Below are 19,959 nucleotides of genomic sequence, written 5' to 3'. Positions count from 1 at the left end.
CCATTTACTTTTTTGTGCCGAGTTTTTCTTTGTAGAATGTGTGTTCCTCTTTTTATAGTAGTTGAATTTATTTTGGTGAGTTGTTATGTTTATCTTGGTTTTTATTTTGAAGTATGGAATTGTTAGACCTCATTGTGGTTACCTTAATATTTACCCCATTTTGACTAAGTAAAAATCTAACTTGTTTCTCCCTATATTGCCTTGGTTTCCTCTCCATATGTAAGATATATGCCTCCTGTATTTAGTCCCTCTTTTTTGACTATTGTAATCTTTTACATAATGACATCAGTGATTCCCTATTTTGAGTAATTTTTTTTTTAATTAATCTTATTTTGTTTTTGTGATTTCCCTATCTGAGTTGATATCAGGATGTTTTGTTCTGTGACCTTGTGTTGTGTTGGTATCTGATGTTATTGATTTTCTGACCAAAGAATTTCCTTCTGTACTTCTTGCAGTTTTGGTTCATTTTTTCAGATTCTCTAAGCTTGTGTTTATCTGTAAATATCTTAATTTCACCTTCATGTTTTAGAGTTTTGCTGGATATATGATTCTTGGCTGACAGTTTTTCCTCTTTCAGTGCTCTATATATGTCATCCTATTGCCTTCTTGCCTGCATGGTTTCTGCCGAGTAGTGCAAAGTTATTGATTCTCCTTTGTAGGTAACTTTTCGTTTATCCTTGGGTGCTTTTAAAATTTTCTCTTTATCTTTGATTTTGGCAGATTTGATGATATGTCTTGGTGATTTTCGTTTGGTATCTATCTTGTATGAGGTTCGATGAGCATCTTGGGTAGATATCTTTTCATCTTTCACGATGCCAGGGAATTTTTCTGCCAACACATCTTCCACTATTCTCTCTGTATTTTCTGTTATCCCTCCCTGTTTTGGAACTCCAATCACGTGCAAATTATTCTGGATAGAGTCTCCCATGATTCTTAGGGTTTCTTCATAGTTTTAAATTCTTTTATCTGACTTTTCTTCAACTATATTTGTGTCAATTGTCTTATCCTCCAGCTCCCCCACTCTGACTTCCTATTGAATTGTCTGATTCTGTGACTTTATTGTTAATCTTTTGGATTTCTGAATGCTGTCTCTCTATGGATTCTTACAGCTTATTAATTTTTTCACTATGTTCTTGAATAATCTTTTGGATTTCTTCAACTGCTTTATCCGTGTGTTCCTTGGCTTTTTCTGTAGATTGCCTTATTTCATTTGTGAGGTCATCCCTGATGTCTTGAAGCATTCTGTATATAATTTTTTTATATTCTACATTTGGCAATTCTAGGACTGTATCTACATCCGGGAATGATTTTGATTCTTTGATTTGGGGGTTTGTAGAAGGAATCACGGTCTGCTTCTTCATGTGATTTGATGTCGACTGCTGTCTCTGAGCCATTTATAAGATATTGTAATATTTTATATTTGCTCACTGAGTCTTATCTTCTTGTTTTGTTTTGTTGCAGTACACCCAGATGGGCTACTATATTGTGGTATCATGATTTCTGTAGCTTTTGAGTCACTTACATCCTGTTACCAGCTTCCCTGAGCCGTTACCAGGTGTATAAGCGTATGAGTCCATTCACTATTCTTGAATCAAATCAGCTCAGGTGTCCTCATAGCTGGTTACCTAGTGTGTGGTGTAGGCTCTCACCTATTATCTTAGAGGAGTAGTGGTGATGGTTGTATGCACCAGTCTCTATTAGTGTCAGGGGGTCACATTTCGAGGAGGGCAGGATGCTGACAGTCTTCCTTCAAGTGTCAGTGACGTAAGTGTGGCTCTATTCTCTAGAGCGCTCTGGTGGGTGGGCTCTGCAGCTGTATCTTAGGCACCCAATGCTTGGGTAGACGTCACTATTCTCAGACCCCTCTAGCAGGTGGCTAGGTGGTGTGGGTGGAGTCTCAGCCCTCTTTTCGCTGGTGTGGATCAGTGAGGGCTCTGTTTAATAGGTACAGAGGTATCTGACCTCCAAAACTTGCCTTTCCACTGCTGAGCTAAAACAATTATGGTGAGATCTCTATCAGAATTGCCTTTACATTATAATAGCCACCTAGTTACCTGTAGGGTGAAAGCCAAAGACTATGGGTCTCTTAATGCCTGGATGGAGCTGATTCTGTATTGTTAATTTCAGTTTAGGGAAGTCAGGGAAGGATTTTTTCCTTGATGGCTAAATGCTGCTTTTCTCAGGCCAGGAGAATGGGTTAGAAAAGAAAGAAGAAAAAAAATCCAGCAGTGCACTTCACTCTCTGGCACAGGGAATTCCAGTGTTAATGAAGCTGGCTGGGGCAATGAGGGGTGGAATCAGATATATAGAAGAGAGTAGCCTAGCAAAATATAGAAAGTTACTTATGTTGTTTGGTGAGGACTGTTTTTTCTGAGATTCCAGAGCATTGTGCAGCTTGTGTGTGCTGGCTGTATCCCTGCTGAGACTGTCTCAGAGGGTTAGGGCTGCATCCATGATCACAACGTCTCAGGAAGACGCAATCAGCTCCCCCACACTTATTCCAAAGCCCAGCACCAAGGTTTCCTTTCTGGGACCCTGCACTCCAGGCTCCAAAACCAGTCGCTGCTTCCCCATGGTTTTTCATTTCCCTGTCAGCCGCGTCTGTGTGGAGCCTGCGTGTGCTGTCTGGGTCCCCTCCGAGGTTGGTCCTGAAGGTTAGGCCTACATCCGTGCTTCCCTGTCTCAGTAAGCTACAATCAGCCCCACCACTCTGGCCCCAGGGAACCATGAGGGCTCCAGGCGGCGGCATGGGACACTGGCTCTGGAAGCGGTCCCTGCTGCAGTGTGACTTTTCACTTCCCTGTCACTCAGGTCAACTCCTTAGTTCCGTGTTTGATGGTCAGGGTTTGTAGATTGTCCTTTATGTAAGTGATTCATTTGTTTTTCGAGTGTTTGTTTCAAGAGGGATGAGCAGAAGCTTCTACCTAGTGAGCCATCTTGGTCCTGCCCCCGTGTCTGCCTCTTTATGTGATTTGATATCGACTTATCTGAGCCATCTATAAGTTATTGTATTAGTTTATTTTATGCTTGCTTTTTGTATCCTACCTTCTTGCTTTGTTTAGTTTTGGTATACCCAGATAAGCTGCTTGAGTGCACTAGGTTGATTATTTTCACCTTCGAAGCTCTAATGTACTATCACCAGATGGCTAGCACTGTTACCAGGTATATGAGCCTAGGAGTTCATTTACTTTTCTTGTGTGGATTCAACTCAGGTGTCCAGGTAGTTGGTCATAAAGTGTGTGGTACGGGCTCTGTCCTACAGTCTTAGAGGGGCAGGGGTTATTGGTGTAGGCGGAAGTATCTGGCTGCAGTAGGGGGTCAGGCTCTGATCAAGGCAGGGGTCTGACAGCTGTCCTCTGAGTGTCTGTGAGGAAAGTGCATCCCTGTTCTGTAGAGCACACGGGTGGGTTCTGCAGAAGGGCGATGGGTACCCAGTGCTTTTGGTTGTAAGTTCTGGGCGGTACTACTTATCCTTGGAGCCCTGTCACAGGTGGCTACGTATTGTGGGTGGAGCCAGCAGTCCTTAGGCCCCTGATGTGGGTAGGTGAAGACCCTGTTTAATAGGCAAAGCAGTGTCAAACATCAAACACCCATCTTTCCACCGTCCAGCTGAAACAGTTGCAGTCTGGCAACAAGGGCCTGTTCTCCTGAAATGGGCCCACACAGGTCCATGCTGGGGTGAAAGGTATTCAAGGCCCATGGACTGTTTGTTCCTGAACAAGAGCTGCTTCTGTCCTGAGCTCCCCAGCTTAATTGAGCTGGCAGATTATCTTTCCCCCAGTTGTGAACTTACACCTTCTTCAAGGACGGAAGAATGGCTCAGAGTGGTACCAGGGCCTATCTCAGGCCCAGGGAAGTTGACAGCCACTGAAACCGGCTTGGGGGTTGGAGGCGTGGTAAAATAAGCACAAGTAATTAGCTTTTGCCGAGAGTGTCATTCTTCTCTTGTTCTGGAGGTGTGAGTGGTCTGTGCAACTAGCTGTCTTTCCGTGAGGGAAGCGTCTCTGGAACACTACTGCCAGCCCCGCTGCAGTCGCTCCAGGGAACGGTGCCTGAGGGTTCCTGGCTGTTCAGGTCCAGTAACTCCTCTCCACTTCTGAATAGTCTCTCCTTCCCCCTGCTGCTGAGTCCGTTTTCTAACTTTGCCTTTGATGTTCGGGGCTCCTAGCTTGTCATAAATATAATCGCTTCACTTGTTTTTTCGTGTCTTTTTTGTAAGAGGGATCACTGGCAGCGTCTCACTACTCTGCCATCTTGGCCTCGCCTCTCTAATATAATCAACAATTAAAAAAAAAAAAGTGAAACCTGTAGAAACAACAAATAACAGAATGAGATCCACAGAAAAACTAGATATTGGAGCTATCAGACAAAGACACTGAAATAACTCTATTATGTTCAAAGAAATAAAGGCAAGACTTAGAAATTTGGCAAAAAACTAGAAAACTAAGAAAAGTATCAACTTAGTCAACTGAAAACTATAGCTGAAGTTAAAATCTTAATGCATGTATATAACAGCAGATTAAAAATGCTGAAGAGAGATTCGGTGAAGTGGAATATATGTTGGAATAAAATAGAGGCATAGACAAAAGGAAAAATATATATAACATAAAAAGGAATAAGATACAGAGAATACGATGAGAATATCTAGCAGAAGATACTTTAAGAAGGAAGAAAAAGAATGAGGCAGAAAAACTGAGATTATGGCTGAGAATTTTCTTCAAATGATTAAAGATATCAAGTCACAGATCCTAGAAGACTTACAAAACCCAAACCAAAAAAAAAAAAAAAGAACAAAGCCACTGCCGTCGAGTCGATTCCGACTCAAAGCGACCCTATAGGACAGAGTAGAACTGCCCCGTAGAGTTTCCAAGGAGCGCCTCCTGGATTCGAACTGCTGACCTTTTGTTTAGCAGCCATAACACTTAACCGCTACGCCACAAGGGTTTCCTAATAAGACCCATGTAGGGTAAATACAAAGAAATTCGTATCTAGGTACATCATACTAGGACTGCTGAAGCTAAAGACAAAAAAACCCACAAAAAACAAATAATTTAACACTACTTAAAGAATGGAAGAGATTATCTTTAAAGGACAAACAAAAAAACTGGCTGATGACTTCTGTACAGAAATAGTGAAAACCCTAAGACAATAAGATGGTATATTTATATTATAGAGAGAAAATACGTGGCAAGCCAGAACTCTGTGCTGAGGAAGAACATCCTTCGTGAATGAGCAAAGACCTTTTTTTTTCAGAGAAACAAAACCTAGATAAGTTAACATCAGCATGCCCACATTAAAGAAAATACCAAAGGTATTCTTCAAGCAGGAAGAAAATAAGGTGAAAGGCTTAAGATGCAAGAAGGAATGAAAGTTAATGAAATGGGTAAAAATAGATGATTACTGACTGCATGACATAATAAGAATAGACTTTATTGGGTTTAAAATATGTAAGAAATTAAAATGTATGATAACTACAGCGGTTTGACTTTTATGGCTTTATGGTCAGGAAACATGCTGTGTAATATTTCGATGTTTTGGATTCTGTTAATGCTTGCTTTGTGGCCTAATACGTGGTCTATTCTCAAGAATGCTCCATGAGTGTTAGAAAAGAAAGTTTACTTGACTACCGTTGGGTGGAGTGTTGTGTTTAAGTCTATGAGATCAGTTGGCTGATTGTGGTATTTAGATCTTCCGTGTCCTTATTGAGCTTCTTTATGGATATCCTGTCTGTCATCAGAAGTGGTATGTTGAAGTCTCCTACTATTATTGTGGAGCTATTTCTCTTTTCAATGCTGTTTGAGTTTGTTTTATGTATTTTGGAGCCCTGTCATTGGGTATATAAATATTTATTATGATTTTGTCCTCCTGGTATAAAAAAAATTATTGACCCTTTAATAATTATATAGTGTATTTCCTTTTCCTTTGTGGTGTATTTTACTTTAAAGCCTGTTTTATCAGAGATTAATATTGCCACTCTTATTTTTTATTGTTGTCTGCTTGATATATATATATATTTTTTTTTTCCATTTTTTGAGATTTAGTTTGTTTATGTCTTTGAGTTTATGGTGTGTCTCTTGCAGTCTGCATACATATGGATCATGTTTTTTAATCCATTCTGCTACTTTCTCCTTATTGGTGCAATTAAACCATTTACATTTATCATAATTATTCATAGTTATGAGTTTAGTGCTGTCATTTTCGTCTTTTTTTGTGTATGTCTTGTTGACATTTTCCTTATTCCACTTAATTTTCTTGAGTTGTTCTTTGTGCATTTTCTTTCCATCGTCTTCATTTTTGTTGCCTTTGTATTTACTGCTAATTTATTTTTTTCTGTGCTGAATCGTTTTTCTTTTTAGTCTTTCATCTTTTCCTTGTTGCTTTTGTATTTGCTGAAAATTTATGTTTTCCTTGTTTTTTTAAATTTTAATGTGTAGCATTGTTAGTTTCCTTTGGGTTACCTTAACATTTACCTGTTTTTCTAAATTTAAACCAATCTTTTATTTCTTTATATCATCTTGACTTCCTCTCCATATGAAAAATCTATGACTACATTACTTAGTCCCTCTTTTTTCTCTTAATGTTGTCATCTTTTAGAGATCATTGTCTCTGTTTCTATATTTTCAGTGTTTTAGCTTTCATTTATTTGTGACGTCCCTACGTGGGTTGGTATCTGGTTGTTCTGTCCCGTGTTCTAGCCTTGGGTTGTTACCTGATATTATTGCTTTTCTAACTGGAGAACTCCCTTTATTATTTCTTGTCATCTTGGTTAGGTTTTTAAAAATTCCCTAAACTTGCTTATCTGGAAATGTCCTAATTTCACCATCATATTTCAGAGACAGTTTTGCTGGATATATAATTCTTGGCTGGCAATTTCTTTTTTTTCCTTCAGGGCTTCGTATATGTCCTTCTTGCCTGCATGGTTTCTGCTGAGTAGTCCGAGCTTAGTCTTACAGACCCTTCTTTATAGGTGACTTTTTGTTTATCCCTAGCTACTCTTAAAATTCTCTCTTTATATTTGGTTTTGACAAGCAAGATTATAATATGTCCTGGTGACTTTATCTTGGCATCTACCTTGCGTGGGGTTAAGTAAGCATCTTGGATAGATAACGTCTTATTTTTCACAAGATCAGTGAAGTTTTTAGCCAAGAAGTCTTCAACAATTCTCACTGTGTTTTCTGTTATCCCTCCACCCCCCGCCCCGATTCTGGTGTTTCAATCACTCTTGATAGAGTCCCGCATAATTCTTAGAGTTTTTTCAAGTTTAAAAAAAAATTTTATCTGATTTTTCCTCAAATGAGTTGGTGTCAAGTGCTTTATCTTCAATCTCACTAATTCTGACTTCCAGTGCCTCAATTCTGCTCCTCTCATTTTCTATTGAGTTGTCTAATTCTGAAATTTTATTGTTACTCTTTTGGATTTGCTTGCTATCTTTCTATGGATTCTTGCAGCCTGTTACATTTGTCATCATACTCTTGTATAACCTTCTTAAGTTCCTCTATTGTTTTATCTGTGTGTTCCTTGGCTTGTTCTTTGTTTTGCCTGATCTCCTCCTGGATCTTTTGAAGAGCTCGGTATATTAATCTTTTAACTTCTACCTCCAGTAATTCCTGGAATTTCTCTTCATTTGGAAGATTTCTTGATTTGTTGTTTTGGGAGCTTCCTGAATCCATCATGGGCTGCCTCTTTATGTTATTTGATATTTACACTTGTCTCTGAGCCATCAATAAGTTATCATATTCATTTATTTTATGTTTGCTTACTGAGTCGGAATCTACTTGATGGCACTGGGTTTGTTTTTGTTTTTTTCTTTTTTTTTTTGGTGTACTGTGTCCTAGCTTCTTGTTTTATTTTGATATGCCCAAATAGGCTGCTTGGGTGAGCTAGTTTGGCATGTGGTGTAGGCTCTCACCTACAGTCCTAGATTGACAGGGTTGATTGGTGTAGGTACAGGTGTCTGCCTACTGTGGGGGGAATGACTGCCCCTGAGTGTCTGGGAGGAAAGCATGTCCCTGTTCCCTAGAGAACATAGGTGGGTGGGTTTTGCAGCCAGACCATGGGCACCCAATGCTGTTGGTTGTAAGGACTGGGATTCACCACTTATTCTTGGACTCCTGAATTGCGTGGCTAGGTGGCATGGGTGGAGCCACCAACCTTCAAGTCACTGATGTGGGTAGGTGAGGACTCTGCTTAATTGGCAGAAAGTTGTCAAATATCACGAATCTGCCACTCCACTTTATAACTGATACAGTTGAAAATAGGCTTCAGGTATGTACCCTGTCGTAGTGTGCTAATGAGGGCCTATGCTGTTGAAATGGGCCTACACAGATCTATGCAAGGGTGAAAGGCATTCAAAGTCCTTGGACCCCTTATGTCTGTGCCTTCCCTGAGTTCCTGGCTTAGGGAAGCTGGCAGATTATTTTTTGTTGTTTGTTCCTGCTCCAAGGCATGTGATAGTTCCTACTTCTGGCCCAGGCGACCCAGAAATAGCTGAAGCTGGTCCAAGACTAAAAACAGAGAGGGAGGAAGCAGGTAAATGGGAGAGATGTTCTTCCCAAAGGGGATGATTTTTGATTTGTGTGGCATTTTAAATACATGTACTTGTCTTTTGCCAACTTAGCACTGCTTTTCACTGGTTCTCGAAGCTTGTGTAGACTTTCCACCACTCGATCTCTTCTGATGTGAAAAACATGTCCCGAGCATCACTGCTTGCCTCACCACACATGCCATCCAATCCAGCCTGCAGGGTGCTGGTTTCTGCCGGGTCAGGTCTGTCAGCATCTGACTGCTTCTGAACCATATCCCCCTCGCCGTGCCACTAAGTCCAATTCTGTAACTTCACCTTTGATGTTCAGGGCTCCTAGATTGTCATATATAATCGATTTACTTCTCTGGGTCTTTGTTATAAGAGGGGCTACACAAAGCATCTGACTACTCTGCCATCTTGGCCCCACCCCCTACAAGAGACATTTTTCATCACATTCCTGAACCTGACCCTATCAGAGAAACTTATCTCTGAGAAAATGAAATAGGGATGAGGCAGTAGGCAGAACAAACCCGTTGGGTTGGAGTCGATTCTGATGCATAATGACCCTACAGGTCAGAGTAGAACTGCCTCATCGGGTTTTCAAGGAGCGGCTGTTGCATTTGAACTACTGGGCCAGAGTATATTTGGAGCACTGGTGGTGCAGTGGTTAAGAACTCAGCTGCTAACCAAAAGCTTGGCAGTTCGAATACATTAGCTGCTCCATGGAAACCCTATGGGGGCAATTCTACTTTGTCCTATAGCGTGGCTATGTGTTGAAATCAATTCATCAGTAGTGGGTTTGGTTTTTTGGTTTACACGCCTACATGAGTAAAATTTGTTTTGAATCTCTAAACTTAATTCTAACGTAAGAATGAAATTGTAGCACTTCTCCATAAAGGTTTGTCTTAAGTCATCAGGATAAAAACCAAACCCACTGCCGTCGAGTCGATTCTGACTCATCCCGACCCTATAGGACAGAGTAGAACTGCCCGATAGAGTTTCCAAGGAGCGCCTGGTGGATTTGAACTGCTGTCCTCTTGGTTAGCAGTCGTAGCACTTACCCACTGTGCCACCAGGGTTTCCTCATCAGGATAAGCCTGTGCTAATTTATTAGGTACCTTCAGGAATTCTTCATCATTTATATTCATGTTAAGAAGGAAAAAAATATCAGAAAGAACTTCATACATCATCATCCTTCATTTCATGGAAGATTCAAGTGTGTCAGTGATGGTGGTTATGTGAAATTGATCTCTGGCCCTCAGTACTTCTGGAGCATTTCTGTCATTTACTTGTTTCTTTTAATGCTTCTGCAACAATAAACTGCTTGATAATCAGTATTTGGCAGTATTTGTTTTATTGTGTTTTCAAAATATTCTCTTATGTAAATATCTTGTTAATAGCTGGTAGAGATCTATGCATGTCTATAAATTTACTTCTGAATCTTGGAGAATTGACTCATCAAATGAAAATGATGGAATATATTATTATACATAACAAACATAAATATATGGGCTGTGTTTCCATTTTGTTGGCGACGTTTTAAGCTTCTGTTCTGGTATCTCCAAAAGGTCGGCAGTTCGAATCTGCCAGGCGCTCCTTGGAAACTCTATGGGGAAGTTCTACTCTGTCTTATAGGGTCGCTATGAGTCAGAATCGACTGGACGGCAGTGGGTTTGGTTTTGGTTTCTGATGGGATGAATATGTTTTCCATTTGCAAGAATGTGATTTTGGGGGAGCCAAAGGGTTTAAAGGGTAGAATGTCATGGATTGAATTATGTCCCCCCAAAATGTGTGTATCAACTTGGATAGGCCATGTGAGGTTGTCCTCCATTTTGTGATGGTAATTTTATGTTGAGAGGATTAGGGTGGGATTTTAACACCTCCCTGATCTGAGATACAGGGAGTTTCCCTAGAGTGTGGCCTGCACCACCTTTTATCTCTCAGGAGATGAAAGGATAGAGAGTTGGGGACCTCATCCTCCCAAGAGCAGAGCATATCCTTTGGACCCGGGGTCCCTGCGCCTGAGAAGCTCCTTGACCATGGGAAGATGGAGGACAAGGACCTTCTTCCAGAATCAACAGAGAGAGAAAGCCTTCCCCTGGAGCTGACGTCCTGAATTTGGACTTGTAACCTACTAGACTGTGAGAAAATAAATTTCTCTTTGTTAAAGCCATCCACTTACGGTATCTGTTGTGGCAGCACTAGATGACTAAGGCAGCGATGATTTTAGCTTCTGTTTTGGTGTTTCCTTTCTGTATCTGGTCTTCAGCAATATTCTGTGTGGCGCCTAGAATTGTACTTGTTGCTATAGCATGTGCTTCCCAATGTGTATTAGACATTTTAATGCTCAATCATTGCCTGAATGTGTTTTAAGAACAGCTCATCAGTGAGTAGAGGTGGCAAAAAATTTGTAAAGGAACTGAATATTAGAAAAAACATCAATTGCTTTTGGACAAAAAAAACTATTGTGATACATCCTACAAAATTAAGTGAATGTGCAGCACCTTGGTATGGAAATGGCATATTAATTTCATTCCAGAATTTTCTGTCGCATGCCTTTATAATGCAATGACGTAATGGCAGCATTGTCATAGGATTGGTCTCTGCACTTAGAAAAATCAATTTTGCAAACTTCACATAATTAGTGAAACACTTGCTTTGCAATGTCTTTACCAGTATGATTTTTTAGATTTTTTAAGCTAGTAAATGTGATAAATCACCACACAGGTTTTCTATCTGTTGGAGATATGGATCTTTAAACAATACTTAGCTGGCCTGTATGAGAAGGCTCAGAAGTGGAATCCACAGACAAAATAAAATATCGAGCTATACTTATTTCACTGACAGTTAGTTGATTGAACTTCATCACTTATCAAGATTATAAATTTTTCACACATTATTTTAGAATTATAGGATGGATTGCCCTTTCCTGTGTTACCGTGTTTTGAGATGTGACTTGCTAAAAATAGATCAAATGAGCAACAAGTTGAAGTCAACTTTAAAATTTTCCATTTCTTGGGGACCCAAAGACTTCATTTCTTTTTCACGAAGATAGTCCACATTCCGTGATTGTTATGACAACAACGACACATTACAAAATGGCTTTTCAATACTGATGTTCATTAATTTGTGATTCCAGTTCATAAATTAAGCCAGAACAATGTGTTTGGTTTAAATATGATAACATAATCTCTGTGAATTGAACTATTTTCATGTTTACCGATCCTATTCAATTTGCACCAATTGCTAAATTCATCTGTAACAATTCGAGAATTAAATGAGGATGACGGGTTTGTTTGTTTGGTTACTAGGTTTGCAAACAAAACAATACAGGGAGCTGACTGATGGAGATTGCAGTAGCCACCCCCTCTTATAATTTTCATCATTAACTTTGCACTCTAGAAAAAATTCTGGCTACAGAACTTTGTTTACCGTCCAGGAATTTTCAACACAAATTTACAAGTGGACAACTGTGATGTTGACAATCACTTGGGCCTCTTTTGATCCAGTAATTTGCTTCCTTGGAAGAAAATTATTCCACAAGGCAGGATCTGCATTTCTGTTATTTATGGGGTCTGCAGATGTGACCGTTTAATATTCTTAGTTTCACTTTCTAGATCATTACTAATTTTTTTTTTTTTTTTTTACTACAGCAAGTAATGGATGCAGAATTTGGAACAAATTCTGTTATATTTGTATTGCCATCGTTAATTTCAGCACTAGTGGTACTAGTAGGATGATTCCCACCCATAAGCACGTACCTTTAATGGCAGAAGTCTCTTCTGATTTATTACATTCTAAAAAGGAATTTTGGAATTGTCTTTAGGGATTCACAAATCATTTTATCTTCTGCAGGCTTCCATTTTTGCACTCCACTTAGTTATTGGCATTTCATTTTGTCTGGATATAAAATTATGTCACTTTTTTTTTTTTAATAACTTTTATTAAGCTTCAAGTGAACGTTTACAAATCCAATCAGTCTGTCACATATAAGTTTACATACATCTCACTCCCTACTCCCACTTGCTCTCCCCGTCTTGAGTCAGCCCTTTCAATCTCTCCTTTCTTGACAATTTTGCCGGCTTCCCTCTCTCTCTATCCTCCCATCCCCCCTCCAGACAAGAGTTGCCAACACACTCTCGAGTGTCCACCTGATATAATTAGCTCACTCTTCATCAGCGTCTCTCTCCCACCCGCAAACCAGTCCCTTTCATTTCTGATGAGTTGTCTTCGGGGATGGTTCCTGTCCTGTGTCAACTGAAGGTCTGGGGAGCATGGCCGCCGGGATTCCTCCAGTCTCAGTCAGACCATTAAGTATGGTCTTTTTATGAGAATTTGGGGTCTGTATCCCACTGATCTCCTGCTCCCTCAGGGGTCCTCTGCTGTGCTCCCTGTCAGGGCAGTCATCGATTGTGGCTGGGCACCAACTAGTTCTTCTGGTCTCAGGATGATGTAGGTCTCTGGTTCATGTGGCCCTTTCTGTCTCTTGGGCTCTTAGTTGTCGTGTGGCCTTGGTGTTCTTCATTTTCCTTTGCTCCAGGTGGGTTGAGACCAATTGATGCATCTTAGATGGCCGCTTGTTAGCATTTAAGACCCCAGATGCCACATTTCAAAGTGGGATGCAGAATGATTTCATAATAGAATTATTTTGCCAATTGACTTAGAAGTCCCCGCAAACCATGTTCCCCAGACCCCCGCACTTGCTCCGCTGACCTTTGAAGCATTCATTTTATCCTGGAAACTTCTTTGCTTTTGGTCCAGTCCAATTGAGCTGACCTTCCATGTATTGAGTGTTGTCTTTCCCTTCACCGAAAGCAGTTCTTATCTACTGATTAATCAGTAAAAAACCCTCTCCCACCCTCCCTCCCTCCCCTCTCGTAACCACAAAAGTATGTGTTCTTCTCAGGTTTACTATTTCTCAAGATCTTATAATAGTGGTCTTATGCAATATTTGTCCTTTTGCCTCTGACTCATTTCGCTCAGCATAATGCCTTCCAGGTTCCTCCATGTTATGAAATGTTTCAGAGATTCGTCACTGTTCTTTATCGATGCGTAGTATTCCATTGTGTGAATATACCACAATTTATTTACCCATTCATCCATTGATGGACACCTTGGTTGCTTCCAACTTTTTGCTATTGTAAACAGAGCTGCAATAAACATGGTTGTGCATATATCTGTTCGTATGAAGGCTCTTGTATCTCTAGGGTATATTCCGAGGAGTGGGATTTCTGGGTTGTATGGTAGTTCTATTTCTAACTGTTTAAGATAATGCCAGATGGATTTCCAAAGTGGTTGTACCATTTTACATTCCCACCAGCAGTGTATGAGAGTTCCAATCTCTCCGCAGCCTCTCCAACATTTATTATTTTGTGTTTTTTGGATTAATGCCAGCCTTGCTGGTGTGAGATGGAATCTCATCGTAGTTTTAATTTGCATTTCTCTAATGGCTAATGATCGAGAGCATTTTCTCATGTATCTGTTGGCTGCCTGAATATCTTCTTTAGTGAAATGTGTGTTCATATCCTTTGCCCACTTCTTGATTGGGTTGTTTGTCTTTTTGTGGTTGAGTTTTGACAGAATCATGTAGATTTTAGAGATCAGGCACTGGTCGGAGATGTCATAGCTGAAAATTCTTTCCCAGTCTGTAGGTGGTCTTTTTACTCTTTTGGTGAAGTCTTTAGATGAGCATAGGTGTTTGATTTTTAGGAGCTCCCAGTTATCGGGTTTCTCTTCATCATTTTTGGTAATGTTTTGTATTCTGTTTATACCTTGTATTAGGGCTCCTAGGGTTGTCCCAATTTTTTCTTCCATGATCTTTATCGTTTTAGTCTTTATGTTTAGGTCTTTGATCCACTTGGAGTTAGTTTTTGTGCATGGTGTGAGGTATGGGTCCTGTTTCATTTTTTTGCAGATGGATATCCAGTTCTGCCAGCACCATTTGTTAAAAAGGCTATCTTTTCCCCAGTTAATTGACACTGGTCCTTTGTCAAATATCAGCTGCTCATACGTGGATGGATCTATGTCTGGGTTCTCAATTCTGTTCCATTGGTCTATGTGTCTGTTGTTGTACCAATACCAGGCTGTTTTGACTACTGTGGCTGTATAATAGGTTCTGAAGTCAGGTAAGGTGAGGCCTCCCACTTTTTTCTTCTTTTTCAGTAGTGCTTTGCTTATCCGGGGCTTCTTTCCCTTCCGTATGAAATTGGTGATTTGTTTCTCTATCCCCTTAAAATATGACATTGGAATTTGGATCGGAAGTGCGTTAAATGTATAGATGGCTTTTGGTAGAATAGACATTTTTACTATGTTAAGTCTTCCTATCCATGAGCAAGGTATGTTTTTCCACTTAAGTATGTCCTTTTGAATTTCTTGTAGTAGAGCTTTGTAGTTTTCTTTGTATAGGTCTTTTACATCCTTGGTAAGATTTATTCCTAAGTATCTTATCTTCTTGGGGGCTACTGTGAATGGTATTGATTTGGTTATTTCCTCTTCGGTGTTCTTTTTGTTGATGTAGAGGAATCCAAGTGATTTTTGTATGTTTATTTTATAACCTGAGACTCTGCCAAACTCTTCTATTAGTTTCAGTAGTTTTCTGGAGGATTCCTTAGGGTTTTCTGTGTATATAATCATGTCATCTGCAAATAGTGATAACTTTACTTCTTCCTTGCCAATCCGGATACCTTTTATTTCTTTGTCTAGCCTAATTGCCCTGGCTAGGACTTCCAACATGATGTTGAATAAGAGCGGTGATAAAGGGCATCCTTGTCTGGTTCCCGTTCTCAAGGGAAATGCTTTCAGGTTCTCTCCATTTAGAGTGATATTGGCTGTTGGCTTTGCATAGATGCCCTTTATTATGTTGAGGAATTTTCCTTCAATTCCTATTTTGGTAAGAGTTTTTATCATGAATGGGTGTTGGACTTTGTCAAATGCCTTTTCTGCATCAATTGATAAGATCATGTGGTTTTTGTCTTTTGTTTTATTTATGTGATGGATTACATTAATGGTTTTTCTGATATTAAACCAGCCTTGCATACCTGGTATAAATCCCACTTGATCAGGGTGAATTATTTTTTTGATGTGTTGTTGGATTCTATTGGCTAGAATTTTGTTGAGGATTTTTGCATCAATGTTCATGAGGGATATAGGTCTATAATTTTCTTTTTTTGTAATGTCTTTACCTGGTTTTGGTATCAGGGAGATGGTGGCTTCATAGAATGAGTGGGGTAGTATTCCGTCATTTTCTATGCTTTGGAATACCTTTAGTAGTAGTGGTGTTAACTCTTCTCTGAAAGTTTGGTAGAACTCTGCAGTGAAGCCGTCCGGGCCAGGGCTTTTTTTTGTTGGGAGTTTTTTGATTACCGTTTCAATCTCTTTTTTTGTTATGGGTCTATTTAGTTGTTCTACTTCTGAATGTGTTAGTTTAGGTAGGTAGTGTTTTTCCAGGAATTCATCCATTTCTTCTAGGTTTTCAAATTTGTTAGAGTACAATTTTTCATAATAATCTGAAATGATTCTTTTAATTTCAGTTGGTTCTGTTGTGATGTGGTCCTTCTCATTTCTTATTCGGGTTATTTGTTTCCTGTATTTCTTTAGTCAGTCTAGCCAATGATTTATCAATTTTGTTAATTTTTTCAAAGAACCAGCTTTTGGCTTTGTTAATTCTTTGAATTGTTTTTCTGTTCTCTAATTCATTTAGTTCAGCTCTAATTTTTATTATTTGTTTTCTTCTGGTGCCTGATGGATTCTTTTGTTGCTCACTTTCTATTTGTTCAAGTTGTAGGGACAGTTCTCTGATTTTGGCTCTTTCTTCCTTTTGTATGTGTGCATTTATTGATATTAATTTGCGTCTGAGCACTGCTTTTGCTGTGTCCCAGAGGTTTTGATAGGAAGTATTTTCATTCTCGTTGCTTTCTATGAATTTCCTTATTCCCTCCTTGATGTCTTCTATAACCCAGTCTTTTTTCAGGAGGGTATTGTTCATTTTCCAAGTATTTGATTTCTTTTCCCTCGTTTTTCTGTTATTGATCTCTAGTTTTATTGCCTTGTGGTCTGAGAAGATGCTTTGTAATATTTCGATGTTTTGGACTCTGCAAAGGTTTGTTTTATGACCTAATATGTGGTCTATTCTAGAGAATGTTCCATGTGCGCTAGAAAAAAAAGTATATTTTGCAGCAGTTGGGTGGAGAGTTCTGTATAAGTCAATGAGGTCAAGTTGGTTGATTGTCGTAATTAGATCTTCCGTGTCTCTGTTGAGCTTCTTACTGGATGTCCTGTCCTTCTCCGAAAGTGGTGTGTTGAAGTCTCCTACTATAATTGTGGAGGTATCTATCTCGCTTTTCAATTCTGTTAAAATTTGATTTATGTATCTTGCAGCCCTGTCATTGGGTGCATAAATATTTAATATGGTTATGTCTTCCTGGTCAATTGTCCCTTTTATCATTATATAGTGTCCTTCTTTATCCTTTGTGGTGGATTTAAGTCTAAAGTCTATTTTGTCAGAAATTAATATTGCTACTCCTCTTCTTTTTTGCTTATTGTTTGCTTGATATACTTTTTTCCATCCTTTGAGTTTTAGTTTGTTTGTGTCTCTAAGTCTAAGGTGTGTCTCTTGTAGGCAGCATATAGATGGATCGTGTTTCTTTATCCAGTCTGTGACTCTCTGTCTCTTTATTGGTGCATTTAGTCCATTTACATTCAGGGTAATTATAGATAAATAAGTTTTTAGTGCTGTCATTTTGATGCCTTTTTATGTGTGTTGTTGACAATTTCATTTTTCCACATACTTTTTTGTGCTGAGGCGTTTTTCTTAGTAAATTGTGAGATCCTCATTTTCATAGTGCTTGACTTTATGTTGGTTGAGTCGTTACGTTTTTCTTGGTTTTTATCTTGCGTTATAGAGTTGTTATACCTTTATGTGGTTACCTTATTATTTACCCCTATTTTTCTAAGTAAAAACCTAACTTGTATTGTTCTATATCGCCTTGTATCACTCTCCATATGGCAGTTCAATGCCTCCTGTATTTAGTCCCTCTTTTTGATTATTGTGATCTTTTACCTATTGACTTCCATGATTCCCTGTTATGTGTTTTTTTTTTTAATTAATCTTAATTTGTTTGTTTTTGTGATTTCCCTATTTGAGTTGATATCTGGACGTTCTGTTTTGTGACCTTGTGTTGTGCTGATATCTGAGCTGATATTATTGGTTCTCTGACCAAACAATATCCTTTAGTATTTCTTGTAGCTTTGGTTTGGTTTTTGCAAATTCTCTAAACTTGTGTTTGTCTGTAAATATCTTAATTTCGCCTTCATATTTCAGAGAGAGTTTTGCTGGATATATGATCCTTGGCTGGCAGTTTTTCTCCTTCAGTGTTCTGTATGTGTCGTCCCATTCCCTTCTTGCCTGCATGGTTTCTTTTGAGTAGTCAGAACATATTCTTATTGATTCTCCCTTGAAGGAAACCTTTCTTTTCTCCCTGGCTGCTTTTAAAATTTTCTGTTTATCTTTGGTTTTGGTGAGTTTGATGATAATATGTCTTGGTGTTTTTCTTTTTGGATCAATCTTAAATGGGGTTCGATGAGCATCTTGGATAGATATCCTTTCGTCTTTCATGATGTCAGGGAAGTTTTCTGTCAGGAGTTCTTCAACTATTTTCTCTGTGTTTTCTGTCCCCCTTCCCTGTTCTGGGACTCCAATCACCCGCAGGTTATCCTTCTTGATAGAGTCCCACATAATTCTTAGGGTTTCTTCATTTTTTTTTAATTCTTTTGTCTGATTTTTTTTCAGCTATGTTGGTGTTGATTCCCTGGTCCTCCAGATGTCCCAGTCTGCATTCTAATTGCTCGAGTCTGCTCCTCTGACTTCCTAGTGCGTTGTCTAATTCTGTTATTTTATTGTTAATCTTTTGGATTTCTACATGTTGTCTCTCTATGGATTCTTGCAACTTATTAATTTTTCCACTATGTTGTTGAATAATCTTTTTGAGTTCTTCAACAGTTTTATCAGTGTGTTCCTTGGCTTTTTCTGCAGTTATCTTAATTTCATTTGTGATATCATTAAGCATTCTGTAAATTAGTTTTTAATATTCTGTATCTGATAATTCCAAGATTGTATCTTCATTTGAGAAAGATTTTGATTCTTTTGTTTGGGGGGGTTGGAGAAGCTGTCATGGTCTGCTTCTTTAAGTGGTTGGATATGGATTGTTGTCTCCAAGCCATCACTGGGAAACTAGTTTTTCCAGAAAATCCGCTAAAAAAAAAATGCAGTCAGATCCCTATCAGAGTTCTCCCTCTGGCTCAGGCTATTCAGATGTTAATGAAGCCACCTGCGTCCAGTCCAAATCCCTGCGGGACGGTTCCCCGGCTCGGACGCTGCTCTTTCTGCTCCAAGACCAGTCACTGCCTCCCGGGGACTTCTCCTACCGGCTGCGTCCCACGCCGCCCGTGGAACCGGCTGGTCCCCCTCCCGGGGTTAGTTCAGGGGGGTGGAGCAGCTCTCTGTGCTTGTGCCGTACCTGACTGGTACGCTGGCTCCAGGCTCTGGAAACAATCGCTGCTTCCCCGTATTAGTTCGTTCTCCGTCTCTAAATCTGTGTTTGTTGTTCAGGGTTCGTAGATTGTTATGTATGTGATCGATTCACTTGTTTTTCTGTGTCTTTGTTGTAAGAGGGATCCGAGGTAGCGTCTGCCTAGTCTGCCATCTTGGCTCCGCCCCCTCTCCATTTTCTTTTTGATGACTTCCAATTTCCCTAGATTCATAATTCCTTCATTCCACGTTCTAGTTATTAATGGATATTTGTGTCAGTTTCTTCTCATTTTGAGTTGTGCCCCATCAGCAAATGTCATTAAAGTGGGATCTACTTTGAGGAGGTAGCTCTTCCCCACTCGTATTTTGAGTGCCTTCCAACCTAAGGGGTTATCCTCTGTCATTCAATCAGACAGTGTTCCAGTACTATTCGTAAGATTTCACTGGCCAGTTTTTTTTTTAGAAATAGATCACTAGGTCCTTTTTCCTAGTCTGTCTAAATCCAGAGCTCCACTCAAACCTGTCTACCATGTGTGAACCTGGTGGTATTTGAAATACTGGTGGCATAGCTTCCAACATCACAGCAGCATGCAAGCCACCACAGTACAACAAACTGACAGAAGAGTGGTGGGAGTTAAAAATGAGAAGAACCAAAAAGAGTGCTTCTTCCATGTCTGCTGATTTAGAGGAACCATGAGAAATTGTCAAGTGAAGAGTGATTCAGAGAAAAACATGGGTAGAGTGTGACCTAATTTCCATAAAAACGAACAAATGAATGTACTTACATGTGTCCCAGCAAAAAGAAGTGTGTAAAAGGGTACATATGTATCTTTGGACACTGGACACTTTGGGGGAGCAGGTACAATATACTTATGTGGGGATGGCTCTTATTATAACTTCTATATACAAA

This window comes from Loxodonta africana, unplaced genomic scaffold, assembly GCF_030014295.1.
Source record: "Loxodonta africana isolate mLoxAfr1 unplaced genomic scaffold, mLoxAfr1.hap2 scaffold_31, whole genome shotgun sequence".
NCBI lineage: Eukaryota > Metazoa > Chordata > Mammalia > Proboscidea > Elephantidae > Loxodonta > Loxodonta africana.
Note: the sequence above shows the minus strand (reverse complement) of the source record.